General features: G+C 43.5%; 1 protein-coding gene and 1 long non-coding RNA gene across 3 annotated transcripts in view; one reads left to right on the top strand and one right to left on the bottom strand.

The window, feature by feature from the left end:
• LOC100704393 (zinc finger protein OZF) overlaps positions 1 to 14,369 on the top strand; it is an 883,579-nt gene that overhangs the window by 113,052 nt on the left and 756,158 nt on the right. The gene's annotated exons all lie outside the window — the stretch shown is intronic.
• Positions 4,152 to 4,612, bottom strand: LOC109201837 (uncharacterized). Its single transcript, XR_002061752.2, has 2 exons — positions 4,405 to 4,612; positions 4,152 to 4,320 (listed from the first exon to the last, which is right to left on the bottom strand). It is a non-coding gene; the product is annotated as an uncharacterized LOC109201837 (long non-coding RNA).

Here is a 14,369-nt window from a genome sequence, read left to right as displayed (position 1 = left end):
GTGTGTGTATACACACACACACATCTATATCTATATATATATATATATAGATATAGATGTGTGTGTGTGTGTATAACTAGACTTTATGCATATTATGTAAGGTGTGGCTATATAAATATATGTACAACTCTGTGTATATATGTTTATGGACAGCCATGCAATGTAGTGACAAGGATTGACAAGAACTAATATTGCATATGAGAAATATTGCACATACAAACTACCATGGTGTATAGTACGCTGCAGGTTAAGGAAGGAAAGTAGCCTTGCAGGGAAGGAAAGACCTGAATCTCTCATGGTTGGGGGTTGGGGGAGGGTGTGTTTCCACAACAAAAGCAGGAGCTGAAGACCTGTGAAAATCTCAGCGGGGTGCCAAGAGGTGTTAGGGTCGGGGGAATTTACGCAAATTTGCGCAGGGCTAGTAAATCTAGTAGTAGGGACTTGCACCAGGGAAAAAAAGGCTCAGAAATTCTAGTGCTAAACAATGTATGCAATGGATATGCGACATTCAAAGTCACAGGAAAATAAATTTGAATGTCATCGGCATAACAATGGAAAGAAATATTATATCTTTGGAAAATAGATCCCAAGGGCAACATGTACAGAGAGAATAACATATGGCCCAAAACAGACCCCTGGGGCACACCACAGGGAAAGGGAGCAGAGGAGGAAGAGGAGTATTGCCCCATAGTGATAGAGAATGACCTCTCTGAAAGATAAGATTTAAACCATAATAAGGTTGTGCCCTTAAGACCAACTACTTGCTCTAACCTTGATAATAGAACTTTGTGATCTACTGTGTCAAACGCAGAAGTCAGATCCAGTAAGACTAAAACCACAGAGCAACCTGAATCAGTGGTTAAAGGAGATCATTAAAAACTCTTAGCAAAGCTGTCTCAGTACTATGTCGAGGTTTGAAGCCCCACTGGAATTTTTCAGTAATACCATTGGTATCTAAGAAGGCCTGAAGTTGTTTACAGACCACTTTTTCCAGGATCTTTGACATAAAGGGAAGCTTAGAAATCGGCCTATAATTTGAAAGAAGACTGGAGTCAAGATTAGTCATCTTAATAGCGGGTTGAACAACAGCACGCTTGAAGGCAGACGGTACACAGCCTGAGGACAGTGATGTATTCAATATTAATAAAATACAAGGCCCGATAGTATTCAGCGCTTCCTAAAAAATAGGGGCAGGATGAATAACATAGAAAATGGGATAGCAAACAGTAGACAAAGCTCGAGGAGACGGCTCGCCGAAAACACTGGCACCATCATGGAACCAAATCTCAGGACTTTTCCCTTGATATCACACCATCATCTTCACACAGGAAATATTCATATTAATTTCTCTCCACTACGATTAATTTATGATTTAAGTCACTGGAGCAAACTCTCAGTGTCATGATTACAGGAATGCATCGACTCTAAAGCAGCCCACATGAGGCTAAAGCTTTACATGCTTTTATTTTGAGAAGGTTCAAAGACAGGGGGGGAGGTAAGTAGGTTTCCTGCAGAGGGACAGAGCAGGGAGACACCAGCGAACTGTACAATGACCAACAAATAATGTCATTGGGTGAACTCAACTTCAGTGGGTGGGGCCAGTTTAATAGCTCAGCCAATCAAATAGTTAGTGAGCTGTTAGCATGCGTCCATACTACCTGCTCCGCGAATTCTCGCATGTTATCGCGATAACACCGTATGTCCCCCCCCCCCCCTCACTGGACTCCACACTGCCCACCTTCACCCAGTATGTGACCTGCCCAACCAGAGACAATAAAACACTGGACTTACTGTATGCCAATGCTGAAGAGGCATACAGTTCATCACCTCTCCCTCCCCTGGGCAGATCTGATCATAACCTGGTGCACCTTGTCCCTGTGTATGAGCCCTTAGTGCGCAGGGAGCCACCAGCCACCCGCACAGTACAGAGATGGTCGGAGGAGAGCGAGGAGGCTCTTAAGGATTGTTTTGAGTCCACTGTGTGGGAGGTGATCTGTGACGACCACGGAGAGGACATCGACAGCCTTACTACATGCATTACTGACTATATTAATTTCTGTGTGGATAACACCGTACCTACCAGGACTGTACGGTGTTTCTCCAACAACAAACCCTGGATTACCCCAGAAATTAAAGCTGTCCTCAGGCAGAAGAGGAGGGCCTTCAAATCCAAAGACAAAGAGGAGTTGAAAAGGGTGCAGAGAGAGCTGAGGGGACTGATAAGGAATGGGAAGGACAGCTACAGGCAGAAGATGGAGAACCAGCTTCAGCAAAACAACGTTGGTGAAGTCTGGAGAGGCCTCAGAACCATCTCAGGCCACAAACATCAGAACTCTCTGCCTGGGAGGGATCTGAGGTGGGCAAATGAACTGAATCATTTCTTCAACAGATTTGATTCAGCCATGAGGCAGTCTCCAACATCGGCTGCAGACTCCCCACCCCCACTGCTGCTGTTCCACCTCAGACACTTCACACCTCCTCTATTCACCCTGCTCACTCCTCCCCACCCCCAACAACAGCATCCAATACACACTCAACACAAGGCTCCAGCCTGTCTCTCTCAACCACCCAGGTTAGGAGGGAACTGAGGAGGATTAATGGCAAGAAGGCAGCGGGTCCAGATGGCATCAGCTCGAGGGTCGTCAGGTCCTGCGCGGACCAACTGTGTGGTGTGATGGAGCACCTCTTCAACCTGAGCCTGAGGCTGGGAAGAGTCCCACAGCTCTGGAAAACCTCCTGTGTTGTACCAGTGCCAAAGACTTCACGGCCCAAGGACCTCAACAGCTACAGGCCGGTGGCTCTGACATCCCACCTGATGAAGACCCTGGAGCGGCTGGTCCTGGCTCAGCTTTGGCATCTGGTGAGCTCATCACTGGACCCACTTCAGTTTGCCTATCAGCCTGGCATTGGAGCGGATGATGCCGTCATTCACCTCCTACATCGTTCCCTCGCTCACCTGGAGACCGCTGGGAGCACTGTGAGAATCATGCTCTTTGATTTCTCCAGTGCCTTCAACACTATTCTTCCCACGGTCCTGAAGGACAAGCTGGAGAACTCTGGAGTGGACCATCACCTCACTACCTGGATTTTGGACTACCTCACCGATTGACCACAGTGTGTGAGGACTCAGGGCTGTGTGTCGGACAGGGTCGTCTGCAGTACGGGGGCCCCACAGGGAATGGTTCTGGCTCCGTTCCTCTTCACCATCTACACTGCAGACTTCTCCCACAATTCCACCCAGTGCTTCCTGCAGAAGTTCTCTGATGACTCTGCAATAGTCGGCCTCATCACTGTTGGGGACGAAAAGGAGTACAGAGGACTGACTCAAGACTTTGTGGACTGGTGCCAGCTGAACTACCTCCAGATCAACACCAGTAAAACCAAGGAGCTGGTGGTAGACTTCCGCAGGCACAAACATCCTCCACTGCAACCACTAAACATCCAAGGTATGGACATCAAGGCTGTGGACAGCTACAGGTACCTTGGTGTTCATCTGAACAGCAAACTGGACTGGACTCATAACTCAGACGCCCTCTACAGGAAAGGGCAGAGCAGACTGTACCTGCTGCGGAGACTCAGGTCTTTTTGAGTGAAGGGCCCACTCCTGAAGACCTTCTATGACTCTGTGGTGGCCTCAGCCATCTTTCAAGGTGTGGTCTGCTGGGGCGGCAGCATCTCTGCTGGGGACAGGAAGAGACTGAACAGGCTGATTAGAAGGGCCAGCTCTGTTCTAGGATGCCCTCTGGACCCCGTGGGGGTGGGGAGTGACAGGAGAATGGTGACTAAGCTGTCATCCCTGTTGGACAACATCTCCCACCCCATGCAGGAGACTCTGACAGCACTGAGCAGCTCCTTCAGTGGGAGACTGCGGCACCCACGGTGTGGGATGGAGAGATTTCACAGGTCTTTCCTCCCCACTGCTGTCAGACTCCACAACAAAGACTTTTGCAGCTGATCAAACACACACATCCACACATGTGCAATAACACTAAGTGCAATACTCTTTTTCCGACAAAGTTGTATTTTTACTCAGTTGTATAAAGTATCTGTATTCTATTTTTATCTTATTGTATATTTTATTCTATTTATTCTACTGTATATAGTATTTTATTTTTGTCACGGTTGTTAATGAGTGGACTAAGGCGCGGAGCTCAGAAATAAAGACAGTGCGTTTATTTACAGTGCAGCAAGGTGACAACAGTTCAAATGTGCAACAATGGTGATAGTGCGTCCTTCCTTCCGTGTAAGCCCGTGCGTGGTAGTGAGTGCCCGTCTCTCCTCTAAGTGCTTCCTTTGTGTCCGTGAATCCTCCGTCCATCCCTGGGTGAACACACACACGTGACAGCAAAATGAGTACGTAGCTCAGACAATACTTCAATCACGCTAGCGGCTCGAAAACACTACCAGGCTTAGTGCAATACTCCAGCGCTGTCTGTCGCTCAGCCACACCATTAAGTAGCCCTGCTGAAGATGGTAGTAGATTGGCAGCAGCTGGTGGATTGATTGCAGGTGCGGCAGCTCCTGGCAACAGCACTTCCGGGTCGGAGGTAGCCTGTTGCTAGGTTACCTCCTAACACATGACAGCGGAGCCAGAGGGGAAGACAGGGCGATAGGAGAGACACACATACACACGCACACAAATATACACACTGGCAGGTCCACCGGTCAGGGCGACGTCAGATCCCGACAATTTTATTCTATTCTGTACAGTTGTGTACAGTATTTTATTCTTATTGTATTCTAACTTTTGCACTGTCCACTTCCTGCTGTGACAAAACAAGTTTCCCACTTGTGGGACTAATAAAGGTTATCTTATCTTAGTTGCTTGGTCAACATGTATTTATTCAGTTCTCATGTTTATTTAAATGTCTGTAACGAGTGCTTTGAACTATAAACTTGTGTTTTATTACATCCAAATCAGAATTTGGTTCACATTTGCATTTTTCCAGGTAACTAGGTTATGATTTATACTGATGTCTTCTTTTGCTAAACTCTTGAGAGGGGATTGTATCCAAAAGAAGGAGAGTGGTTTAACAGTGTGTGGCTCCCTCTAGTGGATGTTGTGGAGTATTCTGTTGTCTTTGCTCCAAAGGTTTTTGTACAGAGTTTTGGTGTTTCCTGTCACTGTGGGCTGCAGAGCACAGTAGTACACAGCAGAGTCTGTCACTGCAGCAGAGGAGATGCTCATCTTGATTTCTTTTCCCTCCACTTGAATCTTCAGTCCAGGAACTTTTTCTACTCCTACTGACCCTGAAGGTGAGTGTGAGATCAGGAACTCAGGTGCTTTTCCTGGATGTTGTCGATACCAGTAGAAATAATTAGCAGCTGTGGTGTATTTGTAGGACAGAGTAACTGTGCTGCCTTCTACACTGGACTCTTCATCTTTGACTGGACTGAGGTCTTCACATGTGACACCTGAAGGAAGAAATGTTGAATTGTTTCAGTGGATAATCGACATTCATATAAAGATTTCATTGAACACAGTTTCCTGTGTAGGTGAGCATACCTGTGAGAGTGAGAAGAATCAGAGGAAACACACAGTGATGTAATGACAGCATGTTGAGGAACATAAAGTTTGTTTTGTGTTGAACTCTGTTGAATGTGGAGGTTTTTCTCTCTTCTATAGTTCAGTAACAGCTCAGCTCCTCCCTGAATCTCTGCTCCTCCTCTCTGCTCTCAGTCACTCCTCCTCCTGTGGTTAACACACTTTTGTGATTCTTTTATAACCAAAGTTATTTAAGGTGGTCTTTAATTGTTTTACAGGCAAAATATTCCAAACTAAAGAAAATATCATGAAGTCAGTGGTCCATGTAGAGGAGGCTGGTTGTTGATTTTGAAGCTGGTTTCTTTTGATATTCTTAGAGTAGGTCTTTCTTCATAGGTTCAGGTCTGCAGAGGTCACAGACACTCCAGCTTCTCTCTGATAATGTGATAGTCTGAGTCTGTGACCTCAGGACCTGATGTCTTCTGTTTGGTTGAACTTCTGCATAAATATCTTGTAGAGGCTAAAGTGAGGCTTTAAACTACTGATTAACCTGATGGACGTTAATTACTCACATCTGATGAATCCTCCTTTAATTTTCTTCATAAATGATGATAAGTCATAAAAACATTCTGACTTGATACTTTCCATTTTCAGTAGATGAAGTCATCCATTAGATAAGAACCATGTAAGCTCCCTCAGAGTCACAATATTCACATCACAAAGTTTCACACTGAGGAATCAAACTCTGTCCTTTATTATTACAGGCCATTTACCATAAAGTCTCCTGACTTGACTTCAGATCAGCTGAAGTCGTTGAGGGTTTCATTTGAGTTAGTATTTCTGATCTTTTAAAGAAACTGGGTGAAAAGATTCCTAATTATGGGGTGTGGGAGATCATGGTTGAAGGGGCGATCTAAGAGAGACAGATTTCCTCTTAGGAACTGATCTTATCTTGTAAAAATGGTAAATGGCCTGTATTTGTGTATCGCTTTACTAGTCCCTAAGGAGCCCATCCAGTCATCCACCCATTCACACACACATTCACACACTGGTGATGGCAGCTGCATTGGATCCACAGCCACCCTGGGGCGCACTGACAGAGGCGAGGCTGCCGGACACTGGCGCCACTTAAAAAGTCATTGCAGTCCACATCTGAAAAGACTGGTGTACATGGACATGGAGGAGAGACGATGATATTCACTGTATCACATCAAGAGTTGGGAGTTTGCCTTGTAATTGGAAGGTTGCCGGTTCGAGCCCCGCCTCCGACAGTCTCAGTCGTTGTGTCCTTGGGCAAGACACTTCACCTGTTGCTTACTGGTGGTGGTCAGAGGGCCCGGTGGCGCCAGTGTCCGGCAGCCTCGCCTCTGTCAGTGCGCCCCAGGGTGGCTGTGGCTACAACGTAGCTGCCATCAGCAGTGTGTGGATGACTGAACGTGTAAAGTGCTTTGGGGTCCTTAGGGACTAGAACATTTTTCTACTATTTAACAATAGAAGAAAAATAAAAAACAAGATAAAATAGACAAACATTAAGTTCACAGTGAATATGCAGACTTGAACAGATTAAACTGGGGCAGAGATTTCCACAGCCTGGAGGCAGAGCAGCTGAAAGCTCTGCTTCCCATGGTGCTGAAAGAAGGCACAGCAAGCTGGACAGAAGAAGAAGATTGAAGTGAGCAGGCAGAAGAGGTAGGGCCGAACAGGTGAGAAAGGTGAGGAGGAGCAAGGCTATGAAGGGTCTTGAGAAGAAGTGTGAACACTGTTCAGAGTTTCACAGGGAGCCAGTGAGGTTCCTGAAGGACAGGGGTGATGTGCTGTAGGATGGGTTCTGGTAATAAAACAGGCAGCTGAGTTTTGAACCAGTTGAAGCTGATGGAGGGATTTTTGGGGGAGACATGCAACAGTCAATGCGGGAGGTAACGAGACTGTGGACAAGAATTAGAAGAAAAGGGGAGTGGCCACATCGAACAAGCTAATTACAGAAATTAAAGCCATTCACTTAGATATGAAACAAACAGCAGACTGAAAATAAAGATTTACTGTAGGAGCAGGACATTGACAGCATCCCAGAAAAAAACTGAGTTATATAATAAACTTCAAACTAACAGAGAAAGAAATTAATAATGTTATATCTAAATGAAAAAAGAAAACAGGAAAATGGCAGGAGCAAATGGTTATCCATCTGAAATGAACAACCTTTCCAGGAAACTGACAACACCAGCACTAAAAGAATGCTTTAACCATGTCCTTCAGGGTGGGGAGGCCCTGTGCCCTGGAGACAGGCAGCAGTATCAGTGATCTCTAAGCTGGGAAAGAGAAGAGTCAGTGCAGCTGTTATCGACCAATATCAGTTCTAAACATAGATTATAGACTGTTTGCATCAATACCAGCAAGATGACTGGAAAATCTAATCCCAGACCTCAAAGACACAAACAGGCTTTGTATAAAGCAGACAAACACTGGGTAATGTTAGGAAGGCTCTCCATCTCACTGATCACAAAACTCCTCTGAACAATGGACAGCTTTCAGCCTCGATGCTGAAGCGGCCTGTGACTCTCTTTGTTGGGAATACTTAGTATTCTTAAAAGCAACAGTGAGGAGTTCAAAAGCAGGTGAACTTTTACATTGTTCACAAGTTTGAGACAAAAGCTGAGTTAGTTATGCTTTCATAAAAGAGAATTTAAGCTCATTTCATGCTCAGAGATCTGAGAATGTAAGTGAAATTTGTCTTACAGTTTTCTCTGTAATAACTTTTGAATTCAAAGATTTTCAGGTCACACACGGCTTCTGGTGATATGGATATGAAACCTAGCAGCACCATTACACGGCCCAAAAAATACATTTTGGTACACTGTGTAACGTCGGGTTGTGTTTAGTGGTTGAGAGGAGGCGGCAAAACACTTAGCAGGATAGTCAAAAGAATACACACTCACACTGGCATTGGGAATTCCACAGCGTGTTCTTTAATATACCTTCTCTTCGTCACCATATAAGCCCGGTTGAACGGCTGCAGCTTAACAAACATAGCGCAGAGTGTTCGTACAACCCATAACGTTGCAAACAAAGGTGTCTGGAGAGGTAAAACATAAAATCCGTCCCTCCTCATGCACTAGCGTGCAAGCACATGTCCGCACAATCACAGAGAGGGCAGTGATGCATAGCGATGACAACATTAACCCTCGACTTGGGTTGTCTTAAAGAGACACCACACCATTGTGACTGTTACAATTGACAACAAGCAAACTGAGAACTGAATACATTAAAGATGGAAATACTCAGAATTGAAAAGCAATCTGCACGCAGCAAAGGAAAGACTCCAAATAAAGTCATAGGATATGTTACAAACTGAAACTGCCCTCTTTGATATTTCAGACAGTCACAATGAAAACAGTTCAAAGTGAAATCTCCCACAGACACAGTTCACACGACATGTTTGTAAAAGCAACGTAAGATGAATGAGTCACACCTGGATCCTGTGTGCATGCCATGCCTCTACAACATATACGACACCAATCCCAGCCAGCACCTCAGCACAGTACCTGCATGTGTTGTTCAGATCCACAGCTGTACTCGAGTACTCTCCTCTCACCACAGTGTGTCTGTCACACGGTTCGGGGAGCATTTTAAACTCTATCAGTCTGCTTGTTCTCATCTGAAATACATCTATGTCCACTGTGAACAACCATCTTTGAACAGAGGGCGGGGCTTACCACACCAACTGTCTGTCATCTATAACCCAGTTCTGAGATCTCACATCCTGGGCCATCTGACCTCATGAAATCACATGATAGGGCGGGGCCGGGTTTCACAATGAGCTCACCTGAAACCCTGGCTGATTGTGACCTACAACCGTCTTCACACCTTGGCTCGTGTGATCAGGTAGAGGATCATTAGGGGGTCCATTGTCCCTCTACCACAGGGTTTAAATCTGGGACTCTCCACCATTTGACCCTAGAACTCAAGAATTTTGTTGGAGGTGAAACGTCTTCTTTTCTTTTTCTTTTCTTTCCAAGCTCCTTAGACTTTTCATCTGAAATACACCTCAGTGGAGTAAAAGTTTAAAAACACAGTTTTAGCCCCACATTAATGTTACCTTTGGGTTGTAGAGCTTCCTCTGATTGTGTGTCTTCTAAACTTGTCCTGGATGAGTAGAGATACAACAGTGCAGAGCAAAGCACAGCAGGTCTGAGGATAAACACAGACTAATGGAACCGTCCCTTCAGGAACAAGTGATAAATGTATTCATCTAAAACTACAATGATAGTAAAGAGAGGCTGGAAAAGAAGTGAATACTACAAACATAACTCGGGGTATTTTGCACATATACTTCCTCGTAAATAATGATGTCCTTCTTTGTTGCCATGGTGACATAACTGATGATTATTCTTCTGAAACCATCAATAGCCAAACATAACATGTGCTCCCACTTTGATCTAAACCTTGTGACCCATGAACTCTTCACTGAGGTTCATATTTCAGGCATCCTACATAACTATGAAGAAAAATACATGTGTGAGATTCTCAACACCAAACTCAGCTGACATTAAAAAAATAGTGTTTTATTTTTTCTCAACCAAGAGACGATCTGAAAGTGAAAAAGCAGAACATCAGTCACAGTTTGGATGGAGAAGTTGCTCTGTGACAGGTTAGCAGTCTGTCACCCAGCGAACACTGTGCTCTGTTACATCTGTGAACTGCATCTGTTTGAGCTCCATTCAAATAATGAGTGTGAATAAAGGAGAATACAATGATTATGTTTTAGTCACAACAGAAGAAAGAAAACATATCAAAGTTTAAAATAAGAAAATGAACCATTTTAAGAAAAATATGAGCTCATTGTGAATTTGATGGAAACATCCCAACAGGACAGCTCAACAAAGTAAGTGGTGCTAAAAACAAACAGCTGACAGGAACATGCAGCAGCTAATGAGGCTAACTGTCAGCTGGTCAGTCACATGATCGAGTGTAAAAAGAATCTTAGAGTTTCTCTGAGGTTCACCAATCAGCAGAAAAGAGCATCTACAAAGTGATTAATGTTCCTCACTGTGAATATCTCATCATCTACAGAAGATGATATCATCAAATGATTCAGAGAATCTGGAAATAATTATTTGAACGTCTGTGATCTTCAGACAGCATTAAAATCAGAGCATGAGCTCAGGAACACATCCAGAAATCACCATCTTAGAATATTCATATTCACCTACAGATGTATGATTTATTTGTTTATGTCTGATTTCAAATCTTGAAAACAAGTCAAAACACATCAAAGGAAAGCAGCTTGGTTTCTGTTTGTTTTTAGAGAAACTGTTTCAGATTTACAAACGATCATCAGGAAATAATCATTTCACAAATCTTGTTTTCTAAATGAACCAAAAACTGCTCAGACGCAGGACAGACACAGGTGACAGCAATCATCTCTGCTATGGGTTGCATGTATATAAGGAAGAAACCATACCACTGCATTATGTATTTTTTACCTTTGTTTACTGTTGAAACATGAGAATTTCACCACATTTGGGCTCTAACAAGCCGATCTTCTTATATTCATGAAACATCTGTGGGAATAAAATATCTGGGAAGCAAAAAATGATGGATGAAGATTAAACGTCCTGCTTTGATATTTAAAGTGTCACTAACAGGTCTGCTAACATCAGGCTGTGATCTGCACATCTGATCATTTTGAGGCAGTTATTTAGAAACTGCAGTGAAGAGCGAGGACAACAATGGTGGATGATTCATTTATATGAACCATCTCTCCTTCAACTAGAAAGCGAACATTTCGGAAGAAATTTTAAGTGTGCCTATGCCGCTGCTAATCAGTGTAGTTTGCCATTCATACGGCTACAGAGAGCAAAAGTCAGCAGAGCAGCCATTCTCCACCATGAACTATGGTAAAAACAAACACCGTTCGTGCCTCACAGATGACAGCTTACAGTTTTGTGTAAAGATGAGGTGACTTTGTACAGCCCCGATTTGCAGACGCTGTGCACAGAGGTTCATGAGCAGAAGTCCCATTGTACCACGGCAGACCCGACAATGTTTGGATGAACACGCTTTGAAGCATTACGTTATGGACCACTTTTCACACATGGTTGGTTTACCCACACAGCCGGCTGTAGCTTTTCAACTCACAGCCCGACACACACCCAAAAAACAGCCGAGAGAGCACAGACTGTACACCCGTGGGTCCACCTCCCCTGCAGCGGCACTGCAGACCACGCCCTGCCACACACATCAAACACGTAAAATAAATATTTATGCACGTTTGCATTCACTTTTTGTTATTTTTACACAGTGTTCTGAATGAATGTGTTCTTCTTGTGACATTACCAATAAGTTTGATGTGTCACATGGCCCTCTTCCTATTGAAAAAACAAAAGTTGTATCCAAGATGGCCGACTTCTAAATGGCCACCATGGTCACCACCCATCTTGAGGAGTTTGCCCCCTCACATATACTAATGTGCCACAAACAGGACTTTAATATCACCAACCATTCCCATTTTATTACGCTGTATCCATATAAATGGCCCACCCTGTATTTAATAAAAGCTAAATATTCAAAGTCATAGCACACCATTCCAGATCCAGCAGCACAAAATGAGGTAACATAAATGAAGCTTGTCTCAAAACTGCGGGGTGAGTTACGCTGCAAAATTTCAGGCGGAAACTGAAGAATAATAATAATAAATCCGACGAATACTAATAAGTGTGCCTCTTGGCATAGGCACATTTAACAAGTGAATTATAGCTACAGAGGTTTAACAATGTGTGGCTCCCTCTAGTGGATGTTGTGGAGTATTCTGTTGTCTTTGCTCCAAAGGTTTTTGTACAGAGTTTTGGTGTTTCCTGTCACTGCGGGCCTCACAGCACAGTAGTACACAGCAAAGTCTGTCATTGCAGCAGAGGAGATCTGAAGAGTCATCAGTGTTTTATCTTCCCTCACACTAACAGACAGTCCAGAGATTTCTTCTTTCATTATTTCTCCGGATAGTAAATGAGAGATCAGGAACTCTGGTGGTTTTCCAGGATATTGTCGATACCAGTAAAACTCGTCACTTCCAGTTGCCTTTTTGGAGTATCTATAGGACAGAGTAACTGTGCTGCCTTCTACACTGAACACTTCTTTGTTGGTTGGAGTGAGATCTTCACAGCTGACACCTAAAGGAACAGAAACATATTTGATACTTTTATAAATCATCACAATTCAAATGTATTTCTTTAAACACACAGATTGTAACGTACCTGTTAGAATGGTGAGAATCAGTAAAGAAAGTGCATAATAGTCCAAAGACAACATGTTGAATGAAGGTAAAGTTTATGGTTTGTGTGCTGAACTCTGTTGAATGTGGAGGTTTCTCTCTCTTCTAGTTCAGTAACAGCTCAGCTCCTCCCTGAATCTCTCCTCCTCCTCTCTGATCTGGGTTTGAACTTCTCTCACTTCCTCCTGCTTTACACACTAGTAGCAGCATTTTCACTTTCAGGTGGAGCTCATATTTCAGCTCTGACAGTACTGACAGCCTCACATTAACCTGATCTCACATCTACACAGACACTAACCCCATGCCTGTAAGTCAGGCTGAAATGTCTGTATTAGGCAGTTAGTCTACTAACTGGAAGGTTGATGGTGCAATTCCCTGCTCCTTCAGTCTGAATATTTAGTTTAACTCAGTTTTATTTATAAAGCACTAAATCAAAAAGCACCCCGAGGAGTTTTATGTCATAAAGACTCGACAGCATTACAGGGAAAATTCCAACAGCTGATTCCCTGAGAGCAAACACTTGGCAACATTGGGAAGGAAGAACTCCCTCAACTCCTAGAAAAAACTACTAATACAGTTACAAATACTGGTACTACAATAATACTACAATTACTTCTGCAAAGAATAATAATTATTATTGGCATGATGTGGAGTTGGAAACACTGAAGATTATGTCTATATGTTCATCGTCTATGACTGAATTTGAAAGTGGAATAATGTAATTGGTTGGTTGAATTTCAATGGGCGGGGCCAGTTACATCTTAGTACCATTAGTCTTTGTAATTTCATCTCAGCCAATCAAATAGTTTTGTGCTTCCACAGCAGCTTAGTATGATTAACAGAGAATGGTACTCATGACTATTGATCAGTGGTTGTTGATCAATGGTTGTGACAATTTGCATATTAATGATCATAAACTGACCTCACAGCCCATTGTTCATTCAGTGGTGCTGGTTTCAGTCATTGTGCAAAGGTCAGCTGAGATTGAAGACGTCACCTGATGATGATGATGAAACGTTTCTCCCACTGAAAACATCCAGATGAACAGAATCAGCTTTTTAGGATTTGCTTACCTGGATGACTGAGCGTGCATGTTGGTGTTCCAGGATATTGTTAATATCAGAAGATCATTTATACTCATCGAAGGGTTTTTTTTTTTCTGAGGTATTCATAAACTTGTTCACTTTGCCCCTTCATGTGGCAGCCCTGATATCACACCATCATCTTCACACAGGAAATATTCATATTAATTTCTCTCCACTACGATTAATACATGACTTAAATCACTGGAACAACCTCTCAGTGTCATGATTACAGGAATGCATCGACTCTAAAGCAGCCCACATGAGGCTAAAGCTTTACATGCTTTTATTTTGAGAAGGTTCAAAGACAGAGGGGGAGGGAAGTAGGTTTCCTGCAGAGGGACAGAGCAGGGAGACACCAGAGAACTGCCCGAGAGAACGACTGCTGAGTGTCAGTGCAGTCAGAATTGCTTACATAGTATTTATTAGAGTCCTTTCTTGTGTTTCACTTTTAGAGTTTCTGTGTCAGGGGGGTAAGTGAAGGTTTCAGAAGGCTGAGTGGGTGGAGAGTGGATGGGCAGGTGAGTTTTCCAGGTGA

The sequence above is a fragment of the Oreochromis niloticus genome, linkage group LG18, assembly GCF_001858045.2.
Source record: "Oreochromis niloticus isolate F11D_XX linkage group LG18, O_niloticus_UMD_NMBU, whole genome shotgun sequence".
NCBI classification, from domain to species: domain Eukaryota; kingdom Metazoa; phylum Chordata; class Actinopteri; order Cichliformes; family Cichlidae; genus Oreochromis; species Oreochromis niloticus.
This window is presented reverse-complemented; position numbering and strand designations above follow the sequence as displayed.